At 47.5% G+C, this 24,829-nt stretch overlaps 1 protein-coding gene across 1 annotated transcript in view; it reads right to left on the bottom strand.

Annotated features, from left to right (window-relative positions):
- GRIK4 (glutamate ionotropic receptor kainate type subunit 4) overlaps positions 1-24,829 on the bottom strand; it is a 388,041-nt gene that overhangs the window by 113,026 nt on the left and 250,186 nt on the right. The window lies entirely within an intron of this gene.

Here is a 24,829-nt window from a genome sequence, read left to right as displayed (position 1 = left end):
AAGGTGTCACCCTCGAGCTGAGTCTTGAAGGATGCATGGGCGTTTTCTGGGTGGAAAATGTGGATGGACAAAGGCTATTCTAGACAGAAGTCACAGTGGATACAAAGGCATGGTGGAGAGAAAGCGTGTGGCCCTTTTAGTCAGCTGCCTGTGGTGTGCTTTGACGGAAGCATCACTTCTCCAAGTGTGATCCACAGAATACCTGCCACCAGACTCACCCAGGTATCTTTTAAAAAAATAACAATCTCTGAACCCCACCTAACACCGACTGAATCTGAATCTCTGGAGCTGAGGCCCAGGAGTCTGCATTTTCAGCAGATCCCAAGGTCTTATGCACACCAAAGTCTGGGAGTCCCTGGGTTAGCACATAGCATGCACGGAGTGGGGAATGGTGGGAAATGAAGCTGGAGAGGTTGCCAGGGGCCTGGATGCCAGGCCAGGGAGCTTGTGCTTTATCCTGAGTGATGGGAGCTGATGGGACTGTCAGCAGAGGAGTGACAAAATCAAGGTGGCTTTCTAAGAATCTCAACCTGAAGGTCTGCAGGTAGGGTTGTGACTTCATTATTATTTTTTTATTCATTTGATAAATATTTAAGTGCCTATTATGTGCTAGACACAGGCACAGAAGATGTTCTAGGCACAGAAGGTATGAACAAGAGAGACAAATTTCCTGCTCTCGAGGAGCTGGTAGGTTAGTGGAAGAGACAGATTGTAAGTAACAAATAAATATAGAGAATTTCAGATATCTATAGGGGGTTAGAGTGGGGAGCTGCTACGTTGGGTGAGGCAGTCAGAGAAACCCCATCTGGGGCAGGGACATTTAGAAGCTCAAGGGAATTCTCCCAGGACCCATGGACCTGATCCAAGCCCCTGGCCGGGGACAGGTGTTATCTCAACAAGCTCAAACCTGCAGATATGAGCCCCACTGAGGCCAGTTAGTGTCATAAGGAGAAGAATCGCCCTCCTCAGGCAGGGCTGAGCTCAGAGCCCTAGACCTCCAAGCCTACCTCACCTTGGCCTTACACAGGAAAACCAGGCAAGAGGTGTGAGCTATTTGGCTCTCCAATGCCTGCTCCTGGAATAATGCTTTCCAATGTGGGTCAGGTCACCTTTGTGCACTGAAGTCTCATTCATCACACGTTCATTCCAAGTGCCTCACGCACAGCTCCACACCACGTGGACACAGGATAGTTACAGACCCAGGACTAAGCCATCAGCCACTCAGCCTGACATGACAGATGGCAGGTGCCTTGGGCTTACTTTCTGGCCAGGAAGAAACGTTGCTTTTCTTCAGGCGGTCTCCTTTTCTTAAGACTTAGCTCCTCCAGGCTCTGGTGCGTCCCCTGCATCCTCACTCACATCTACAGCCACCGCCAAGGCTTCAGGCTGCAGGCCGAGCTCCGCTGCTCAGAGTCCAGCCTCATGAGCTGCAGCTTGCAGACTGAAGTCACAAAGATCTCTTTGGAGCCACCAACTCTTGACAGCATGGAGTCGGAGGAGAATTAAGAGTATTTTGGATCCTGCCACATTCCTATTAGGGGAGCCTGGATGTGCCAGAGAACATATTGATGCATAAGCCGATATTATCTCCCATCTCTCTAACAGGCAGCTGCCCATGCACTGTGGGCTATCAGCAGGCACGAGGGGGCAGATGGCTAATGAGAAGAGATGCATCTGGCAAGGGGGAGGCGGCGGGGTTGCAGAGCCAGGCTGCCGTAAGGCAAGTGAGAGGCCTCACCAGCCATGGTTGGTGTGGGGGGAACCAGAAGATGTCCCCTCTCCCTTGGCTTCCTTGTCAATGTGGGCAGCTCATCAACCCTCCTCTATCCTCTCCCCACATGCACAGCCTGAGGGGAGGAGGCCCATTTCAAAGAAGCTCTGACGTCCTTGATGTCCACAGATTCGCAGTGACAGTAGCAGGGATACAGCGGACAAGGGCTTTGTGGTCAAATCCAGGTTCTACACCACAATGGATGTATGGCCTTAAGAGAGGTCTTTAACCTCTCCGGGCTTCAGATCCTCATTTTGTAAAATGGGAACGATAATGACAGCAACCTCATAGGTTGTTTCAAGGAACATGTACAATGCATGCAAAAGGCTTAGCATCCTATCTGGCACATGAGAAGAGCTCAACATACGATAGTTACTGACATACTGCCACGAGATCTCAGGCGGCTCTGGCCCTCTGTTTCTTTAGTTCCACTTGTCTTGGAAACCTGACTTAGGAAGGTGTTTCCTTCAAATGTGTTTTCTTGGCAGAGTAAGAATGAATGAACTAATTACAGATACTTAAAGACAGCCCATCCAGAAGTCAGCCAATCTGTCCTCTTGTCTTTTAATTCCTACCTTCTTATTCCCCAAATAGGATATAAAAGGTCCCCTTAAGATAAAAAGATCCAGGAGCTTCCTTGATAATTCATTCTATTTATAATGACTCATGGGAGAGTTTGTAAAAGGACAAGAAAGAGGGTAGTGTGGTCTCGCATAATTTCCCAGGACACTCTAGGATTCTACTCCCTAAGCATCTCACAGCTAGAAAATGCTTCTTTATGTCTAAACTTAGACTCTCCGGCTGCTATTGAAGGCTGGTTTCTAAACGAATATGGGAAACAGTGGACCACCACCGGTTTCTACACAACGAAAATCTTCTAAGCCAATATTTCCCAAAGTGTGTTCCTCAGGACACTCGCTTTCCCGGAGGATGTTAATAGAAATTGTGTGAGAACAAGGTTCCATGTTCAAATAAGGTTAGAAAACACTATGTGTTACATCTGCCTTTTCAAGATTCATAAAGCGCACTGGCATAGTAAAAGTTTAAGAAGTCCTGCAGTGAAGCAGCTTGTTCAATTTTGTTTAACCCAGAACCTTCCAAACATATTGACCATGCAACACTTTTTTCCCCCAAAACCTGCAAATGTCTTGCAGCAGTGTTCTACAGAACATACTGTGGGAAATGATACTCTAAACATATTCAAGGAAACATGTATTATAAACCCAAATCAAATGGTGGAGACATTTTGCTGAGACAGGTATTTCATAAAATGAAGAGACTTCAGGATTGGAGGGCATTGAAGGCCATCAGGTTCCCGCTGCCCACCACAAGCTCTAGCGAAGAACACACACCTGGCTCCCTCGGGCTCCTGTGCTCCCCCAGCCACACTGCCTGGCAGCAACCTTAACGGAAGTAACTGAAAGGGCTGGGAGCCCTGGGGTGGAACAGGCTCTCATGGAGAGCTTGATTCTCTTCTTATAAATGTCCCAGGAAAGGAAATTCTGAGGGTCCCCACTCCCAGTGGGAGTGGATTCCATCGTTGTGGCACCAAGGGAATCTGGTGGAGGACAGAGCAAACAGGCATCTGGTAAGGCTGAGTGGCGGAGCAGAGACCAAGTCCAAAACTTCAGTTACTGCAAGCTTGCATGGCTTTGTGACAGCCCTCGTATTTCTGTTACTTTGTCATGCATGTGGCCTTTCTCTCCAAAGGCCTGTGTGTTCCCGGAGAGCAGAGATGTGTCTGCCTCACTTCTGAGCTCCATGCTGCACCTAGCATAGTGCCTGATACCTAGAAGCTGTTTGGTAATTGTTGGTTGAAGACTGTTGATGAAAGACATTTCAATTCCCTGGGGTCCTCACTGTGCCCAACTCTGATCACTAATCACACAGTCTTTCCCCTCCAGAAGGTGTAAGAACATGAGTAGAATTTGTATCAACTCCTGATTGTCCTCTGGAAGTTGCATTATTGTATTTTGAAAAACAAATTTCTCACAGCTTGTTTTCTTATCACTGGGCTTTCTCATTAAAAACTGGTAAAATGTGCATGCTGCACGTGTCTGTGAGTGTGTGTGTGCGTGTGTGTGTCTGAATTCTCGTGTATACAATGATTTGCAGGGAACCAAACAACTACAGTTGAAGGTCATATCACAGCCACAGACGAATACAGGGGAGCGTTATCCAGGGCTGAAGGCTGTTTTGAACAGGTGGAAGGAATGCCTCATGGGTGATGGCTTGAGAGCAGCGTGGAAAGGCATCAACGGTGGTGAGGCCAGCCAAGCCTCCCTCACTTTCTCCAGCAGGTGTGACCTTTCCAGTGTCCTGGTTTACCCATAGGCATCCACTCCCCAGTGAGCTGCAGGGACCTCTCCATGCCTCTACAACCACCAAGCCAGGAGCAAGGGCAGGCTGTGAGTAGGGGGACAAGGTCAGTCGACTAGAGCTAAAAGCATAAGAGGTTTTAATGATTCAGATTCAGTTTCTGTGCTTGACTTCAAGGAGAAAATCAGCAAACCAAAGCACACGTCCAGGCTGCATCCTTGGGTCAAGGCTATCTCCTAACCCTTCAGCGCGTGGGCCTGGGCCCGGGTGAAATGGGGAGGTAGGGGAGGTGGCATTCTGTGATGTTCTCTCTGCCCAGAGGCTGCTTCTCCCTTGCATTTCCAACCCAGTAAGCGCATTATTGTTCCTCCAGCCGCCTAAGCTAGAAACTTCAAAGGCAGCTCAAATCCCTCTTCTTTTAACTCCATATCCCGTCCGTTGCCAGTTCTGTCAAATCTGTCTCCTAAATGTCTCTTGAATCTGTCCCTTCCTTTCCAGTCCCACCAGGTCGGGCCTTCATCCTTTCTCCTTTGCAACAACCTGTCAACTGAGACCACACCTCCGATCTCAGGAGACATGACCACCACATTGCCCAGCTGCCAGGTGCCATTTACATGGACGACATGTGAAAGGTGGCCCCTGGAGCTACGCAATGTGGCAATCTCATCAGAAGCAGGACATAGTAGCAAGAGCACAGGTTTTAAAATAAGACAGTCCTGGCTTCAAATCCCGATTTGGTCACATACTGGTTGGGCCATCTTGGGCAGATCAGTAACCTCTCTGAATTTCAGCCTGCTCACCTGCAAAATGCAGATCAGAACATCTACCATGCAGGGGTCATCTATGAAAAGTGGCTAGCGCATAGTAGGCTCTCACAACATGTGAGTTCTCTTCTCTTCAAGTGCATTCTACCCTCCATGCTGTCCCCTTCTCCCTCCTTCTCCTGGTCCTCATGCTTCAGCTGGGTCCTAACAAAGGGAAATATCTGGCCTGGGGGCTTCTCCTCCCTCCTTCTCTCCCTCCTCACCCTATAACAAGCTATTCTTAGTTATTTGTCAAATGAGAAAACTTCCGCTAAATAAGTCACCATAAGGTGTTAATTGTTTGGTGTGGCTATTTGTGTCAAGACGGAAGGCTTGAGTCGAAGGTCCAGATCTTCCAACCATAAATAATTATAACAAAGCAATAATTATAATAATGATAACGGCTACAATTTATTGACCACCAACTGTGTGCCTGGCAGAACTAAGCACTCCGCATGCTTGATCTCAGTCCATCCTGACAGCAGCCCTATGGCAAGGAGTTATTGTGGCCATTTCACAGCTGAAGGAACTGAGACCCAGAGACGTGAAGTGGCTTTCCCAAGGCCACACGGCTGTAAACAAAGGGGTCTGGATTCAAACCCAGACCCTAAAATTAGGATATTAGTAGCTGCCTTCAAAGCCAGCGCTCTGTGTTCTTGTACCACTTACCCACGACTACGTGTGTGGCCTCAGTGTTTGGGGCAGCAAGGGCCAGGGGCCCTATGAGTTCACTGTGATTGGGCTGTAAAAAAGCTGGCAAAACTGAGTTAAAATTGATTTCAGAATACGCAACTCAACTTGAAGATGAGTGAGACAATTTGCAGCGACAAAATGAACCCTGGTGGTCTGAGTAAAGGGATTATGGAACATCCACTAAATCTCTGCATGAGAAGGATTTTAATTACAAAGGAGTCTGGGGCTTGGCGCAGGCTCCAGAGTGAGCAAGTAAACAGCAATCTTGAGAACACGGGGGAGTGGAGGTTTGCCCCACACCATGTCTGTTCAGCACGCAGAACCCAGAGAAGGAATACGAGCAAACGCCAGGTGCAGCAGGTGGGGAGGAATTAGAAATAAATGCCATATAATGGAAGACATGTGTGGCTAAGCTGTGTCGAGAAGCAGGCAGGCAAAGGCAGCTTCGTGAAGTTGGCCGGCTTCTGCTGAGAGTTGCTGGGGAGCCTCAGCTACCCCTAATCAAACCTCCATACCGTCACCATCATTCGAGCCACCATGCTCCCTGCTGGCCTGCAGGCCGTCTCCCTCATTGCTGCATCCCTGGCACCGACAGAAAACAGCGAAACCAAAAGCGGGTTCTTTGGTTTAATTAAACGACGAGGAGAGTAATTGTGCTGGAGAGAGCGGGTATGGATTTAGAGTTATAACATTTAAAATCGTATATTGTCTATTGGTATTTTGTCCTAGATTTTCCTCACTGAAATCCCATATTCCAAAACCCAATCTTTGTTCCTTAAATTTTTTAATCTTTTTATTTTTATCTCTTGTAATTAGACAAGTTTCCTCTTTACAAAATGGGAGGATAACACTTCACAGTGTCGCTGTGAGACTTAAAAGAGATATAAGAAAGTGTTACATAGACTGGAGGTATGATACGAACTCCTGGAGTTATTCGTTTTATTAGTAGTAACAATAAAATAGCTTGAGGAATGCATTTTGCGCACACTTTCTGGCATCGTTAACAGGCAATGAGGAGACAGTGCAGGGAGGGAGCCTTTCCAAACCCTTTGGGATTGTGCCACAAAGGTGGGTCCCTCTGCTCCTGCATAAAGCCCTCAGCCCCGTTGGCCTAAGAACCTTAACAGCTCCCTTCCTGCCAGGGCCACGGGCAACCTATACAAGGCGCCATCCTGATGCCTCTGTGACGTCGGGAATCTCTCCAAATTCCACCACCTGGCCCCAGTCGGGTTCTGACTGTCTCTCTTTGCAGACCCTTCACTCCAGAACTGGTTCTTATTCTTAACAGAGGCATTTCAAACAGTCCCCTCCTTGTCGGCTGCTTTCACCCAAGACTCAGTCTTTGATGCCCCTGCTCCATGCTCAGCCCGGCCCCTAACTGCCTGGGAGGGGAGGCTAGCAGCCTCATATCACCCAGACCACACTTCATTCATTAAACATCAATTGATTATTGAGTAAAATAACTTTAACTATTTGTATCAACATGGCTCTACGTAGCTCACAAGGCACTTTCATAATCGCTCTTGGTCCTCACAAGCACACTTGGAGTGGACAGGACAGGTTTTGTTCATAGTCCCATTTGGTGGAAGAAGAAACTGGAGTCCCTGGAAGTTAAGTGTCTTGCTGAAAACACAGACGTGGGATTAAGATCTGGGTACCTGGCATCAAGATCAGCGCTTACTACTCCATCCCTCCCTACTGTGGGCTCAGCACTGGGCTAGGTCACCAGGAGCAGTATAAACTCAAACGCATGCACCCTTCACTTGAGGTTGTTAATGATGGACAGCCTTTAACGTTCTCACCCCAGGAGTGCTGATAACACCAAAAGATTTCAATTTCTGAAGCCATTATTATGATGCTGGAATGATGGAAGGTATTCTTGAGACCATATCACTCCTACATGTGAACTCCTTATCTTTCCACCCTAATCTGATCCCTTCCCTTGGTTGGCCATCTGTGAAGGTGAGCCTTATCCACCTGTCGTTCAGGCTAGAATTTGGAACTAATCCTCTACTTCTTACATTCATTCATTCATTCAAGCTCCCCATCTCATTCATTCATGCCAACGTGCATGCACTCATTCCTTGTCGTTGGAGAGCATTTTACTTTCTTAACATCTCTTGAATCTGTCCCCTGCTCTCCATTCCCATTGCCTCTACTTCCATTCTGATCTTCATCAGCTTATTCCTGGACTATGAACTAACTGGCTTCCCTTTCTTCAGTCTTGTAATTCTCCAGGTTCCTTTTCTGTGCTATTGCTGGAGGGATCTTTCTAAACTACACATTTGATCATGAATCCCTCGCCACCTCCCAGTGCTCCTTATTGCATACAGGACAAAAGCAGACTCCTTAGCTAGCCATACATGTCTTTTCATGCTGTGATCCCTGTCTACCCCTTTGCTCATTCTTCACCTTGACCTCCTCCACCATCCAAGTCAGGCAGAGCTGGCCACTGCCTCACAGGTATACCTATTATCACTTAGAACTTTTTATCACACGGGTCTGTTCAAAGCTACCTCCCAAGGATCGGGTGCTATTGGAGACAAATGCACTTACATTACCAGCATCTATCTGGTGCACAGCTTATGGAAAGAGGTCAAGACTGTTGACTGAATGAATTTAGGAAGGGAGCACCTGTCAGGCTGTCCCTCATCTTACCCTATGGATAGCCTGGACCTCTCAACTTCCCATGACTTTTCTTATGGCTAGATCCATTCATTTTTCCTTTGGACCCAAGGCATGGTAGAGGCCAGGCCCTAGACCTTTTCTCAGGAAAGCCCAGGAGCCACCAGGAATCCAGAATCTCTTGGGTACCCTTACATCCTCTCCCTCCCTCCAGGTACCTGTCTATTTATCTGCATCAAAGCTGGTGCTCTCTGCGAGCTGGGCGATTGCTTTTTGTGGAATAGGTCTTTGAAGAAAGCAGCAGCTGAGAGGCTAATTCATACCTGTCAGTGAATTCCATTTAGTGGGAGATCTGGTATGAAACCTCCCAGGTCCCAGCTCTCCTGGATTCTTCTCCTTGCGTGTTTCCTATTTGTTTATCCCTAGGACTAGAACATGCCTGTCCATTCCTCCCAGAAATTCTGTCCCTTCTCTGCTCTTCTTTCCCAATGTGATTCTACCAGCAGAACTTCAAAAGCAGACCATACTGTCTTGTTCCTGGCTCTGTTCCCTGTACCTTAACCCCACATCTGTGCTTAGCAAGTGCTCAACATACATTCATTAAATGAATTAAAGTTCACCTGCAAACGCCGCTGAGAGTGGAACCACCTTTACAAAGCCTTCTGTCATTTGGTCCCAGGAAAAGGAAGGCCGATGCTATGGGGAAGAAGTCTCCACCTCCACCCCAGCAGCTGTGACTGCCTTCATTTTGTATTTAGAAGACTGTTCTGTGCCTCTGGGACTAAATAAGTAGTTATTAACCGTGAAGCTGAAACCTCAGTGGGTCAAACTGACATGAGAAATGGTGGGCACTTTGTGCTCTCCCCTTAGGCTGGGGAGAGCTACTGCTTTTCTGCAGCCCTGATTCCTTTATGAGGCATTGATTCCTCACCTCTGAGGTCCGCTGCACTCAGGATCCAATGATCAGGCCTCCTGCCTATACATCAGGTAAGAATCTCTCCCTTCCCAGGTCCCAGTTCATTAGCCTTAGGCACATAGAAACCCAAGCCCCCCATCCGCACCCTCCTGCACCAGTCTCACTCTGGGTGCAAGAAGTTGTTGAGGAAGATGAGTGACGCTGTCAATCAGAAGCCTCGGCCTCCTACTGCCTCTGCCTGCCTCCATCTCTGCAGCAGGACCAAATGATGGGCTCCCACAGGGACTGGGCATCTCACTGTCTCCCACAGGCTCAAGATCACTCAGGAGTATGCAACTGAGGCAGGATCAGGACCCAGGCCAGTGGGCTCTCAGGTGGCTTCTCAGAGTGCAAGGGAAACAGATAATGGGAGATTTTTCAGATCTTGGCCACTTTGCTTCATTCATTCCACCAAAAAAGGAAGCATCTCTTCTAGAACACACATTGTGATCAGCACTAGAAATACAACAATGAGCAAACCCCACCCTTGTCCTCAAGGAGGCAAGTCCTGAAGAGTGGTGAGGCCAAGTGCTGGGGCACCGATGAAGGTAGTCCCTTCTCTCAGCATTTCTGTTGACTTTCCTAAGCTGAGAGCTGCTTGCAGGCTGAGGCCTGAAAGATGACAGAGTTGGCCAGATGAAGTGGGGGGAGGAGGAGCTTCCCAGACAGAAGTGACAGCATGCATAGAGCCCCAGAGGAGCAAGGGTGTGTGATAAATTCAGGGAACCCAAGTCACTTAGTGTGGCTGGGGTGAGCCGTGGGTGGTGGGGCAGGGGGCAGGGCAAAGCCCAAAGGTAAGGTCATAAGAGGCTGCATAAGTCACGGTAAGGAGTTTGGACTTTATCCTGAGGGTAATGGGAGCTATTGAGGGGTTTTAAGTAAGAAAGTGATATGATCAGGAATGGTTTTAGGGTGATCTCAACTCTCAGCCAAGATAACAATCCAGCTTTGAAACTCACAGGAGAGGCTTCCACCATGTAGGTTATGGCTGGAGGCTTCAGCTGGACGGATACTACTTACCGCTGGGCTGTGAATGTGAGCTGTCAGCACCACAAACATGGGGCTGGGGGAAGCCTCAGATGGTGATTAATTGAGCTGTTGAAGCCTTTGACACTGAGTGGAGCCCAGTGCTGGGGACAGAGAAGCTGGATTGCTTAATAATAACAGCACTTGCCACTTCTAATGGTGCTTGTAATACAATAGCACTTATAAGGTAATAATAATAATAAATAATAATAATATGATTTGCTATAATGTCTTTTATTCTCAGCCTCCCTATACTTTCCGAACATTCATTAAGTCCCAAACATGCTTCTCAGCAGGGCCCAGATTCCTCAGGGCTGGGAGCCTCTGTGGTAGCTGCAGCAGTCGCCAGTGGCCTCAGTTTCCCCCTTCGCTCTGGCTCTCAGTCTTCCCTCAGGGACTTGTTTACAGACCACTGTCAGGAGCCGAGGGGTGCACCCTGCCCAGAGCCCGCAGTGGGCCAGCAGAGAGGACCTGGGTCTGTCACCTACATTAGCAGGGGATGTGTGACTTCCTGCTCTTAGAGTCTCAGTGCCTTCCGCCTGCTTCCCTGGCTAGATGGCTCCTTGCTTATCCTTTCACCAGGCGGTAGGGGGCGGGGGAGGAAGTAAAAGAAAGAAACTAGTTTACATGGTAGGCGCATGCGATAGGCAGGATTCTAAGATCATCCCCAGGACTGTGACTACGAGGAATTTTACTTGCATGATTAGGCTACACTACACGGCACGGCTGACTTTAAAAGAGGGCGATTATCCAGGTGGCCCTGACCTAAGCACACGAGCCCTTTAAAAACAGTTTTCTTTGGCTGGTTGCAGAGGAGGGAGCCAAAGAGATTCAAAATGGGAGAAGAACCGGACTAGAGGGAGTCTCTCCATTGATGAGATGGAGAGACCATGGGCAAGGACCCCAGTGGCCTCCAGATGCTGAGAGCTGTCTCTAGACAAGAGCTAGCAGGAAAACAGAGATTTCAGTCCTACAATCAAAAGGCCGTAAATTCTGCCAACGACAGGAATGAGGCCTGAAGCGGCCCCTGAGCTCCATCCAGAGGTGTGCACGGCCGGTCGACATCTTGATTTTAGCCTGAACAGAGAGCCCAGTCATGCTGTGCTGGACGTCTGACCTACAGAACTCTGAGCTAATACCTGGTGGTGGTTTAAGTTGCTAACTTTGTGATAATTTGTTACACAGTAATAGAAAAGTAATACAGCACAGAAGAGCAAGAGAGATGGGTTTGATAAGAAGATGTGGGCTGGGTGGTCACGGCTAATTCTCAGCTCTACCACTTGCTGATTGCATAACCTTAGACAAGGCTCTCAAACTTCTCTGGGCCTCACTTTCCTGCTTTGTAGAACTTGAACACGTACCTTGCGGTGAGATTTTGAAGATGAAAGGTTTTGAACATAAAGTATGGTGTCTGGTACACTGCTGGCATCCAGAACCAGACAGTGACTATTATGACAATACCAGCTTGTGGAAATGGGTAGATTTTTATTATCAGACTCTCGATTGTGGCTTATTGGGAATTGCTGGATCTCTGGGCAGAAGGGGAGGCTGAGGCATCCCTCTTTGAATTAATGGGACTTCCGAATCCTTAACAAATTTGTGACAGAGGTCAAGGCAGGTCTCCTTTCTCCCAAAGCTCTATTAGACAGAGGCCTGGGCAGCCAGAGGAGCACGTTTCCATTATGTTTCCTGAGACACTGAAGAGGAGTAGTCCCCAGAGTCTAATTCTCATTTCAATTTGATTTATTTCATATGCACAGTCTGGTGCACCCAGTCAGCAACGCACACAGGCGTAGGTGTGAGAGCTTGTGTGTATGAGTGCGTGTGTGTGTGAGGGCAGATACAAGCAACGAGTTTCAACTTCTATTAAATGGATGGCACGCAAATATCTCAAACTCGGTTCTGGGAGCCCCTTGGGACCTACGTTCGCTGTCATGTCGTTTGTCAAACGTCAGCAAAGGGGTTGTCTGATAATTGGTTCCTACGATGCGAAGCAGAGTTTCTTCACCTCCGCCAGGGTCTCAACACCCCCTATGGAACGCTTCTTCAGTTTCTACTGATTTTCCTAGTAATCCCCATTCTGCTTTCACACCCGCTGCCACCTACGGTAAGGAATCAAGTGTATCTGGAAACTCCTGCCTCACCTCTAATAATCAGAGCTCACTTGGAGGCCCAGGGGCTTGCCTCCTCCTCCCCAACCCAAGCTCTGGGACGGATAGAGGCCTAATTCGGTCATTTCCATTTTCAGTGATCCTGCATCCCTGGCAATGGTGCCTGGTTCTTCTTCCAGGATAATTGACAACAATGCCTCATTTCCCCACCCCCTCAGATATACTAATTAATCAGTCCCAGCTGAGACTAACTCTTGCTGTGGATAGAGAGCAGGTGAAGGGGCACAGATGGATATCTCAAATATGGTAGTTCTTGGAGAAGCCTCCCCTGCAGCCTGCTCACCTGGGCTGGCCAAGGGGAGGGTCCCATCTCCGAGGCCTTTTCCTCTTCCCTTGCCCAGCATGACTTGGTGAGCAGCCCCACATCTGCCAGCCAATGTAGGTAGTGGTTTGATTGGTCCAGAGCTCTGTACCAGGTACGATCAGAGTAAGGAGAGGGGAAGTTTCAGAAGCTCTGAGGAAGGAGTGCCCACCTGTAGATGTGGCAATAAAACAGGTGGACAGAGTATTAGAAATGAGCCCTGCCAGCCCAGGGTTGCCTGGAGCTCCAGATGAAGTTAATCTATACCGCCTGGCATCTTAGAGTTGGGTCTGTACCTGTGCCTACTGTCGTCTGCCCCAGCAGCAGTCTTTCTCCAGGAAGGAGTTGCTCCTTTCTCAGCTCTCAGGGTTGGAAGGCCCTACCGACGAGGAAGAGCAGAGAAGGGGCCAGTCTGCCAGTCCGGGCTGAGCCTGCTTCATGATAAGGGATGAGGCAGACTCCTGAGTTGGCAGAATAGAGTTTGCCCATCAGATACTGATTAGTAGCTGGCATGATGGGCACATCAGGGCCACCTCACCCATACGGCTGGCCAAATCACCCTGCTTTTGCCCAGGGCGGCCCTGGCTTAGATTCTCTCTTTAGGCCAGAGGTGCCCATCACCTTGAAGTGGGACAATTGTTGACAGCTATCCAAGTGAGCGTGGAGCATCTCAGGCATTTGTGACAAGCTACCATCACAATCAAGGTATTAACCAAGGTCCATTTGAGACTCACGCCTGCCCTCTTCACCTGCCTTACACAGGACAGGGAAGCTGGCAGTTGGCTGCCTGTATGGAGTAATGGGAAGGCTCTGAAAGGTTCTCCCCACCCCAAAATACCTTCCTCATCAGCTCCACGATTTCCCATACTATCCAAGTCCTTGGTTAAGGCCTTGGTTAAAAAGCAAATGTTGTCTAAGGCATTAAACTGTGTGTTCCTTCACTTAGAACATCCTACCACCTCCCTTCTTCACCTGGCTAACTCCTGTTGATTCTTGAAGCCCTGTTGGGTGTTGGCGTCCACCAGGAAGCTTTCTAGGAACCTGCCAGTCTAGGCCGGAGGCCCTTCTTTGATGGTCCCCTATTGCTCTGTGGATATCTTCATCACTTTATTTAACCCAGTGATTTACGACAATCTGTTTGGGTTTCTCTCACCCTCTGGTCTGACCTCTTCAAAGATCAGACTTTATTCATTTTGCATCCCTGACACACAGCACAGTAAGTACTCAGTTAATGTTGATCCAGGGAATGCGTCGAACATGGGTCAGAAGACCTCCAATCTCTGCTCCTGACTCACTGTGGGAGCTTAGGCAAGACACTTTCCCACTTCAGTTATTTTTCCACAACCATAAAATGATAAGATTTAGTTAGATGTTCTCAAAGATCCCCCCAAATTCAATGTTGTCATCAGCCCTTAACACCTTGGCACGAATTAGATTTTGAGACTGGGGAGACCCATCACCTATCAGGGCTGTTGAGGAGGTGATGGGCTGGGCACAAGACACAAGACAGGCACTTGTGGGCAAAGGGGAGTGAGGGACCCAGATAGCTCCCAAGACAGGGGTGCTGCCACACTTGGGGAACCTGGACAGTGGAGGACACTGGATGGACAAGTAAGCCAGACAAGCTCACTGAAAAACTATGAAGATGAAAGTCACCTACTTCACACAGAAAAGAAGCTGGCCAGGAGAATTCATCCAGTCATTTATTATAGATTCATCCAATCCATGAAGCCAACAGAATTTCAGAGTTGAAAGGACTCTGGAGATCCTCTAGTTTATGTCCAGAGGAAAAAGGACTTGTCCAAGGGCACATGGTGAGTTAATGGGACAGCCAAGATAGACCTTGGACCTGCTGGTGCCAACTCCAATGCTGAAAATGTCCAGCAACCTTGTGGGGCAGATGGGATGTCATCTGACCTGCACCTTCCTTTGCAGGTTCTGGTTGCCCTCTCTCCATCACACCCTTTGCTCCAGCCACAGAAAGCACTGAGCTCTTTCTCAGGCCCATGACTTACCTCTGCCAACACGTCACTCTCTCATTCTCATGTCTAACCATCCTGCAATAAACGATTCAGAGGAAGCCATATCTGTAAACCTTTCTCCAAGCTCCCAAAGAAGCACTAAACGCTCCCTCCTCTGGGCTTCCACACCTCACATTTATAGACTGAGTGCTCTTCAAGCCACATCGTCCTGCTGCTTGTACTCCCCAGCACACAGTAGGCACTTAATAAATGCTTGCTGAATAAGTGTAGTTGATTTTAGCATTTCCCATAGGTAAGTTGCTTAATCATGGTTGGCTAGCCACTTTATAATCTTATAACTGGGGCCAAAGAGCTTCTAGCCATCAACCACAGTTTCCCCAAATGCAAATGCAAAGACTAATTCTTCAGTCAATGCCTCCTGAATTTCCTTCGAATTCTCCCTGCCATTCCTCCTTCTGAAGACATCCCTCTCTACCAATAGCCTAGTTCAGAGAACACGAACAGGAGGGTTAGCAGTCAGAGCGCACAATTTGGGAGGAACAGCTTCTCCTTAAGGTGATGTTGTACCCATGTACGCCTAGGAGACATTTGTCACTGCCAGATCTGCCACCGCTCAGGGTTGTATCTGGTGGGGGTGGTACCTTGGAAGCTCAGACAGACACATGGGGAACTTTCACTCCATTACTCTTTTCCTAGTTGCACTAAAAACATATTTATTCACCAAAGTGTACTGGATTATGCAGAGTGGTTCTCCTAAAAGGCTCAATAAAGGTGAAATATGTGGATAGTCTTAATAATTTTACAATAAACTACACTTTAGAATCAATTGCTCTGGCACTAGAAAGTTGTCCATCTGATGGATTGTAGCTGTTGGCTAGTTCTGTGTGCGTGTGTGTAGGAGTGTGTGTCTGTGTGTGTGTAGGGAGATGTGCGTGTGTGTGTGTGTGTGTGTGTGTGTGGTGTCTTTCAGTAAAAGACTGTAAGATATGGAAGAGGCTCAAGCACCCTGGGAACTGTAGTTCCAATGAGGTCAGAGGCCAATTTTGAAATGTTTCTGCTAACAGCTTTGAGTTTTGGAAAGCTAGAGGGAATAAATCAGAAAACTGACGTAGAAGGATAGAAATACTCAACTGGGAAATGGGAAAGAAGGGAGGAAAGGAAAATAATGTTTACTAGCAGCCCACTGAGGATTAGAAATTTTCCATGTTCTTCGAAAAATAATGTTATAAGAATTATTAACCCCATTTTACAAAAGGGAAAACTGAGACCCCCTTAGGTTAAGTAATGTGCCGCATGTACATCTAATGTATGGGAGGGCCCAGATTCAAACTCAAGTCCTCTGTGATCTCAGGCCCTGCCTACCTCCATTAAACCATATTTCCATCCTCTGTGTCAACATAGTCCTGAGGCTCACCCAACCTCACGTGCCAAGCCAAAAAGACAGCAGAAAGGACTAGATAATTTCATAATGACCTTGAAAACCTGAAGGAGAGGTTTAGTTTCAAAGAACTTTGGGTTCTGGCTCCATGAGTCAGGTGCCAGGTGCGGGCCTAAAGAGGCCACTTGGCCAAGGCCGGCCTGGACATGGTGTGGCCACTGGAGAAAGCAGCCCCAGGTGACAGATAGGCCACTCAGCCCAATCAGACTGTCCTTGCACTCTTCTGCCTCTTCCTACCTCAACGATCATTCTCAGTGTCAACTATTGGCATCAGGGTTTGACACCGCCTTCACTCATCAGAACCCAGTGAAACTCTGTCTCTTGGGGATCCTGAACTAACCTACTGTTCATGGTCCTGCATACCCTTAATTCTAAATCTGTCCAGCCCAGAGTGGAGGAGGACATTCCAGACTGAGTAGTCATGATGTGGGCTAGGAAAGTGCCCAGGTGTCCTCAGGAAAAGGCAGGCTGGGCCCAGCTCCTCCCCGCTGAGCTGCGGGCCTTTGTGCTCATAGGCTGAGTCAGGACAAGCTGAATTCCTGTTGGATTCAAGGAGATGAACTATCTCAGCTGGCCAGCCCTCCTAGTCCAGGAACTCTATAATGTTATGAACTGCTCCACTCAGTCACTCAAAATATCTTATTGAGAACCCACTCTGTGCCCGTAGGCCACTGGGGTTACAGTGATGGACAAGCCAGACTTAGTCTCACCATTATGAAGCTCAAAGTCTGGCAGAAGGGTCAGATACAGAGGAAGAAACTCCCACTTGAGATGAATGATACAAAATACAAAACACAGGGCACTATGAGAGTGTGTAACAAAGGACTCAACCTAGTCGGGTGTCAGGGGAGACCTCCTTGAGGAAGAAAGGAACATTTAAGTAAGACCTGAAAAATGAGCAGGGTTGATTCCCAAAGGAAGGAGCAGAAGAGGAGGATGGTGAGCATGCTCACTTCCTCTGAAATCAATTCCTTCCCTCCTAGTCTGCCCTGGCTCCCCTTTCTGTAATAATCTTAGCAATTTCAATTACTTATGGCTAATCTCTCTGATAAACCTTTAGAAAAATAAACATAGGCTCAGTCTGCTTGACAATAACATGAACCCAGGGGAGAAAAATTGGCTGCATATATCCATTCTGCCCCAACAAGATAGAGACTGGGGCACGGAGGGGTTATTTCTGCAGGACTCACTGGGAACCGGCTACAGGCTGGGAATCCAAGGAGACAAGAGCTGAACAGAAGCTGCTCCACAGGCCGTGCGGGCCCTCCAAGCCGATGGGTCATGCTTCCCTCTCTCTAGGAAACGTTCCCAACCCGAGGGTGCTGTGAATTGAAATGCCCCCAATAGTGCGTAGGATGGAACAAGTCCAGGGCTGAAAAGACCCTCAGAGATCACCTAATGCAACCTCAACTTTTCAGATGAGGAAGCTGAAGCCCAGCGAGGAGAAATGCTTGCCGGGATAAATGCGGTAGGGTGAAGTGGTTAAGAGCTACCTGCCTGGGTTCATGATTTGGCTTCACTATATTGAGCAAGATATAAAAACTTTATGAGCCTCAGCTTGCTCATCTCTAAAATGGGGATAAAACCATGCCTCCTGCCAGAGTTGTTGTGTGAGATGTAAATGAGAAAATAACTGAGAAGCACTTATTACAGAGCCTTGCGTGTAGAAGGTATTCAGCTTATCACTATGTCACCCCGCTGGGTAGTGGCGGGGCCGAAGCTAGAAGCCACAGCTGCTTCACTGCCCGTCCTCTGCATGCTGAGGCCTCCTGATGGTGTAACCCTTCCTCATGCCTTCCAACACTTAGCATTTGGCTCCTTCTCTCTAGATTCCCCAAGAGAAAAACTCTAAGGTGCCTGCTGCCTTATATACACGGCACAAATGGCGGCCTGCCCTCCAGCATGGCGGCAGTGCCAAGAGCACGGAGCTCTGGCCCTACCTGAGGCCTGGCAATAAGATGGTGGTCACAGCATCCAGCTAGCCATGCCGCCTACAATACCTGTGGCAGCCCAGGTGGCCCACAGACCACACAGCCTCCGGCTTCCAGTGCCCAATTATTCCCCACCTTTCACTGACATTTCATGACTTTTGACCCTTACCCTTAAATCTCCATGCTTCTCCCTGCCAAGCTGGCAGCTTCCTCCTTGGGCACAGGGCCCATTTGCACTCTCTGACAATAGATTAGGGTGATTTTATCTTTTCTATTAGGCAGTGATTGCGAATCTCCCTGGGTTCATTAGGAGCTGGATAACCCTTCCAGATTTATTAGCTCAAACTGCACTTCCTCCTGCACCTTTCTTCTGCAGACAGCATCTCTGCTGTCTCAGCGGCTGGCTGGGCTTTGCCCAAAGGCCCTTAACGCTTCATGTCCTCTATCCAAACTTCCATCAGTCTTGCAGAACAACGGTTCCTCCAGCCAAACCCAGAGCTGCCTGGAGGACAGAGACTCCTTCCAGACTAAAGAGCAGAACGAGCACAGCGAATGCATAACCGTCCTGTGCATGCCCCACCTGGAAGAACCAGGCAGGACTGGCAGGCTAACAGCCCCCCCAGAAAAGAGCACTCCAGGTACAGACCCTTTAGAAGAAAGCTGATGCCATCATCACTAAGTGCTAATTTTCATATACAGGATCAGCTAGCCTCTAAATGGCCATGCCAGGGTTAGAATGCTAATTGCTTTTCCAGCATACAGGAAAGAGATGTGACGATGATTAATAATGTAATAATGTGGCAGATATTGCTAGTGGGTCACCACATCCATTGCCTCCTCTCCCTGGGCACATGGTAGATGACATTTCCCAATCTCCCTTACAGGGAGGTGTGGGCACGTGACTGAGTTTTAGCCAATGGAATTGTGAGGACAAATACTATGTGCCGCTGCCATAAGGCCTGGCCCATAAACCCTGCTGTGTCTGACCCTCTATATTTTTTCCCATTCCTGGCCTCTCAGACACAAGGTGGTATCAACAACTAATTTTTAATTTTACCAAGACTTTTTGAGACAGATATTATTATTCACATTTTACATATGAGGAAACTGAGGCTCCCAAGAGTTTTGGGGGCACACAGCTAGTAAGCTCCTGAACTGGGGATTTTTACCAGGTCTGACTGACTTAAGGATTGGGGTTTTCATAGACTGGCTTCTTTCTCATTATAAAGCTTCTTAATCAGGACTCTCAACTTCAGTCATGTGGTCTTGTTGCTTTCAATTTGCAAACTCCAAATAGAAATAAGAAACACATCTGAACACAGCCTACTCATTAAGATGGCTATTGTCATAAAAACAAAAAAATAGCAAGCATTGGTGAGGATGTGGAGGAACTCAAACCCTTATACCTTACTGGTGGGAATGAAAAATAGTGCAGTGGAAAACAGTTTGGTTATTCCTCAAACATTAAACATAGAATTATCATATGATCCAGCAATTCCACTTGCAGGTATATACCCAAAGGGATTGAAAGCAAGGACTTCAACAGACATCTGTACACTTATGTTCATAGCAGCACTATTCACAATAGCCAAGAGTTGGAAGCAACACAAGTGTCCATATTGATGGATGAATGGATAAACAAAATGTGGTATGTACATACAATGCATTATTATCCAGCCTTAAAAAGGAAGGAAATTCTCACACATGGATGGCCCTTGAAGACACTACACTAAGTGAAATAAGGAAGACGCAACAGGACACATATTGCATAATTTCATTTACATGAGGTACTTAGAATAGGTGAATTCATAGCAACAGAAAGTAGAATGGTGGTTGCCAGGGACTGAAAGGAGGAGGGAACAGTGAGTTATTGTTAAATGGGTATGAAATTTTAGTCTGGGAAGATGACAAAAGTTCTGAAGATGGATGGTGAGGATGGTTGCACAACAATGTGAATATACTTATTGCTACTGAATGGTGTGGGGACCTGGAATTGGCCACCCCAAGATATGTCTCTTTGGCATCAGGATTATTTGAGGCTGATTGCTTTTGATAAACTGGGACAGGGAAGAAGGCTCTGAGGAATGGAACTTGCCCTTTGTTAGGACACATTTACATTTGTAAGGTAAATCTCTATCTGTAAAAGGTGCCTCCCTCTCTGTACCAGGAAGAAGAAAGGAGATGACCTTCTCTCTAGAAACTCTTAATCAATACCAAAGGCAAGGACTTAAATCTGCATTTTATTGTGCTTGTCTGGTAGCCTCCTGTAACTGACTTCCCTCCCCCTCCCAACGGTGGCATTTCTTTAAGGATTAAGCATCTTTCCTTAGGCTAGGAACTGATTGCTGTGCTCACCTGTGACCACCCAGCTCCAGACAATAGACTTGCCTCTGGCTACACCCTTCGAGCAGACCACTACCTGCTGTGTCCATCAAGCACTTTGCAATCTCGTGACTATTGTGGAGGGACATTTCAATCACATGTGAAACACCCTGTTTGGGGGTATATAACCACTCTGTGCACCCCACTTCTTCGGTGCCCTTTCTTCCTTCGGGAAGAAAGGCCCCGGGCCATGGTTCCTCATAAAGCTTTGTTTAATTTTCTCTTGCTATTCTGTCTCATGTGAATTTAATTCGTTCTCCGGCCAGACGAACCCCCATTTGGGAAGAGGAAATGTCTTCCTCCCCTACAATGGTCACTTAAAAACAGCCAAAATCCTGAATTTTTCGTTAATATATTTTACCACAATAAAAAAAAGAACAAAGTTCTGATATATGCTGTAACATGGATGAACCTAGAAAATAGTATGTTAAGTGAAATAAGCTAGACACGAAATGACACATATGGTATGATTCCACGAATATGAAATATCTAGGAGAGGCAAATTCATAGAGACAGAAAGCAGACTAGAAGTTACTAGGGGCTGAGAGGATGGGGAATGAGGAGTGACTGCTTAATGGTTATAGAGTTTCTGTTGTGTGTGATGAAAAAGTTTTAGAAATAGATAGTGGTGATCGTCATACAACATTGTGAATGTAATTAATGCCACTGAATTGTAAACTTAAAAATGGTTAAAATGGCAAATCTTATGTTGTATATATTTTACCCGAATAAAAACAAATCTGGATAAAGGCAGGAATTAGTTCTCCAGGTTGCTTGTGCATCTGTGTCTTTTGCGACTTCACAGAGTACTTTGCTTGTGTGCCTTGCTTTCTTCCTTATTTGGTCCATCTCGCTTCAGCCTGGACTCTTGACTCCTTACCTCGGCTATCACCAGGACCTGCTTCCTTCTGGTTCCTCTCCAGATCTCTGGCCAAGTGCACATCCCCTGGCTCTCAGTTTACCATTAAAGAGACCATGCTTGGGCCCCAGGAGCTGACCCTTTGCCTGGGGCTCCCACCTTAGCCAGATGCCTTCAAAGGCCCATTCCCACCTGTCAATCAGAGACTTGCTCCCATTCGACTGAGTCCTGACCCGTTAGAACCAGGAGCAAGGCCAAGAAGTTGTTTCACTGATCAAACCTCTGACACCAGTAAAAACTACCCCAAATCCCATTTTGAAATAGATGTATACATAAAAGACCGGGAGATCTGTCCTCTGTGTACCTTCGACATCTACAAACTTCCTGTCAGCAGCCTCTTCCTCTCTTCTGGAGATGGGCTGTCCCTGTACATGGGTTCTCCCTCCTCTTGCTGAAGTGTCCCTCTCATTGCCTGGCATCTCCCTGAGCCCCAGCTTCCACTGGACCCCCAGACCTGGCTCTTCCCTGGACCTGTCCAGCTTCTCCCCTGGCTCTGCCTGTGGTAGCGGCATGATCCTCCTGGCCAGCCTCAGCTCTCTCTGGCTCAGTTCCTCTCCTTGCATGAGTCATCCCCACCAGCCAAAGCTCAGGGCCAGCACACTTACTCTCCCTGCTGGCCAGACCCTGATGGGGAAAGAAACTGTGTTTCTATAGAGTCAAGGGAATTGATGGTTTAGAAGTTCGACTCATGATGGATATTTGGTCCCAACTCTGGTAATGAGTGATCAAGTGATTGACTCTGGAATCAATCTAATTCATTTATTACAGATGCCCCAAATCAATCAGGCTTCTTAATGGCTGGATGCAACTGAGGTGGGGACTCAATCAATTAGTCAGTAATAACCGACACAAACAAACCCCACGATGGTCAGTTCAGTCGTGCACAATAACTGAACTACCTAGCTCTATTCATTCTCCAGAAATAAATAAAATGGCATTTTAGGAGTCACTTTTACAGGCCATGAGAGGCTGGGCAGCATAATAAATATCCCCCGTTCCTTTGAACACATGGGAAGCAGAAATAGGACTTTTACCCTCCCTTTACCAAACTCGTATTGTGAGCCAGTTTGCTGTGTGGATATTATCTCCTGAGGCAGGTATTATTAGTGTCCACTTACAGATGAGGTTGTTGAGGCTCAGAGAGGTTAAGAAACTTGCACAAGATCACATAGCTGGCAGCTAGCCCAACTAGAATTCCAAGTCATGTCCACCTAATGCCACGGCCTGTGCCTTTCTGGCTCACTGTGCTGGCTCTCAAAAAGCTAATCTGAGCACTTGCTGCATCAATGCGGCAGAATTCAGAGAGATGGGACATGATGGGGGTCCCTGAGGAATTCACAGAAGGAATAAATAAGAGTTCAAGCCTGGGCGGCATCTGTAACTGGGGGGATGGGACCGGAGAAGCACAGAGGGTAACTGACTACCCTCTGTGTGAAGCACCCCCTCACGGCCCAAGATTCCAACTCCAAGTGGGCAGGGAGAGTGGGCTTCAAAGCAGTTTCTTTATGCCTAATAGACGCCTGTCCCTTCCAGAAAGACAAAGCACTAATGAGAGGCTTCCAGAATATTCTCTCATGGCATGATTTTTGCAATGGCTCTGCTTCTAATTTCTCTAATTTTTCTTTATTCAGCCATCAGCATTCACGCAGTTACTTCTCTGATTTCCCCTTGCAAAATTACTAACTGTGTGAATCTTGTTAATTCCAGGTTCAAAGAACTCTCTGACTGAGGCCTGCTCCGAGAGCGCATCTCATTTCGTGCCCATCCGAAAAGGAGAAAAGCTCTTTGAAAACTGGAAGTGTCATAGTGTTGTTAAAAAAAAAAAAATTACAATGCCTTAGAAACATGCAGTACTTTGCAATTTATAACGCATTGTTACTTATCCTCACAACCACCTTGTACGATTTCATTATCCCCATTTTACAAATGAGAAAACTGGGGCTCAGAGAGTCAGTGTGATTGCTCCAAAGTCACACAGTGAGTGTAAAGTAGTGTGGGGACTTGATCTCCTGACTTCCCAGACCAGTGCTTTTCCCACCAGATTAACCATCGCTGTCAATACTATCATTTCTGAGAAGAGGCAGTGGTGGTATACAGTGTGAGTGCTGCTTTCCTAAAAATCTCCGAGCCAAGCAATTCCACCTCAGTCTGGTCACCATCCAGCGAACACAGATTCCAAATCAGTGACCTCCTTCCATCTGGTAAGTGACCCCATGTCTCCTTGCTGCCCAGCCTCTCCCTCCTCAGCTGCCATGGCTGCCATATGCGGGGCGCATCCCTGGCAGGCTGGCATGAGGCAGACGGGCCCTGGCCTGCCTCTCCCACTCCTCCCCTCCACCTCCCAGGCTCCCCACATGGAACACACTGCACTTTAATCTCTCTTTACTCTTCTGCCAGCCTGCCAGGGCTTCCCCAGATGCCTCCTTGCTTTAATCAAATGCTTTTGCACTGCTCGGGGAATAGTCGAAGCCTTTTCTCCCCTTTCACGTGTTAATGCTCTGATTTACAGCGGCAGTGCTAGAGAGGAAAAAATAAATAAATAAACAAACAAAGTAGTTCCTTCTGTTTTACATTTTGAGGGGCAGTGACTAGGATGGGGCACGAAGGCAATTTCTGGGGTGCTAGTAATGTTCTGTTTCTGGATCCGGGTGCTGCTTACACAGGTGTGCTCACTTGGACAACGTTCATTAAGCTGAGCACATACGCTTTGTGGGGTCTTCTATATGCGTGCTAGACTTCAGTTTAAAAATTCCAACAATGAGCAGGCAGTTTTGTGGTGGTGGCGAGCTAGGCGACGGCTGAACGGCTCTCTGGTGAGCCTGCTGTGGAGGGAGTCCCTGTACCAGAAAGGAGGCTACACTGGATTCCTCTAAGGAGCTCAGCTCTGAGAGCAAAGGCCTGGAGGACGCTTCAGGGTTCACAACTCCACAGTAGCCCCAAGAAAGGGCTCGTCATAGAAACCCAGAGCTGGAGAGGAACAAGGATCACAGAGTCCCACCCTGTCTCTTTGGGCAGGCATCTCCTCAACCACACAGGACATTTCAGGAGACCTGGTCCCTAAATCCAGGGAGGGACACTGCACCATCTCCTAGGTTACCCTATCACATATGTTGACCAAGAGAGTCTTAACTTCTAGGTAATCTTTTTCCTTTCTTTCTTTCTTTCTTCTTCTTCTTTTTTTTTTTTTTTGGTGAGGATGATTGGCCCTGAGCTAACAACTGTTGTCAGTCTCCCTCTATTTTTTATGTGGGATGCCGCCACAGAGTGGCTTGATGAGCAGTATGTAGGTCTGTGCCCAGGATCCAAACCCGCAAGCCCTAGTCTGCCAAGGCTGAGTGCACAAATTTAACCACTATGCCACAGGGCCAGCCCAACCTTTTTCATTTTAAGATTTAAGAGTCAAATCTGTGAGGTCGAATGCTGCTCCCTAACTTATCAAAGATCTTAAAATTAATCAACATCTGCCTTAAATCCTCTAACTAGGTTACTTCCCAGGATGGATGTAAATAGATA

Source organism: Equus quagga, chromosome 14 (genome assembly GCF_021613505.1).
Source record: "Equus quagga isolate Etosha38 chromosome 14, UCLA_HA_Equagga_1.0, whole genome shotgun sequence".
Taxonomy (NCBI): Eukaryota; Metazoa; Chordata; class Mammalia; order Perissodactyla; family Equidae; genus Equus; species Equus quagga.
Note: the sequence above shows the minus strand (reverse complement) of the source record. Positions and strands in the feature narration are given on the sequence as shown.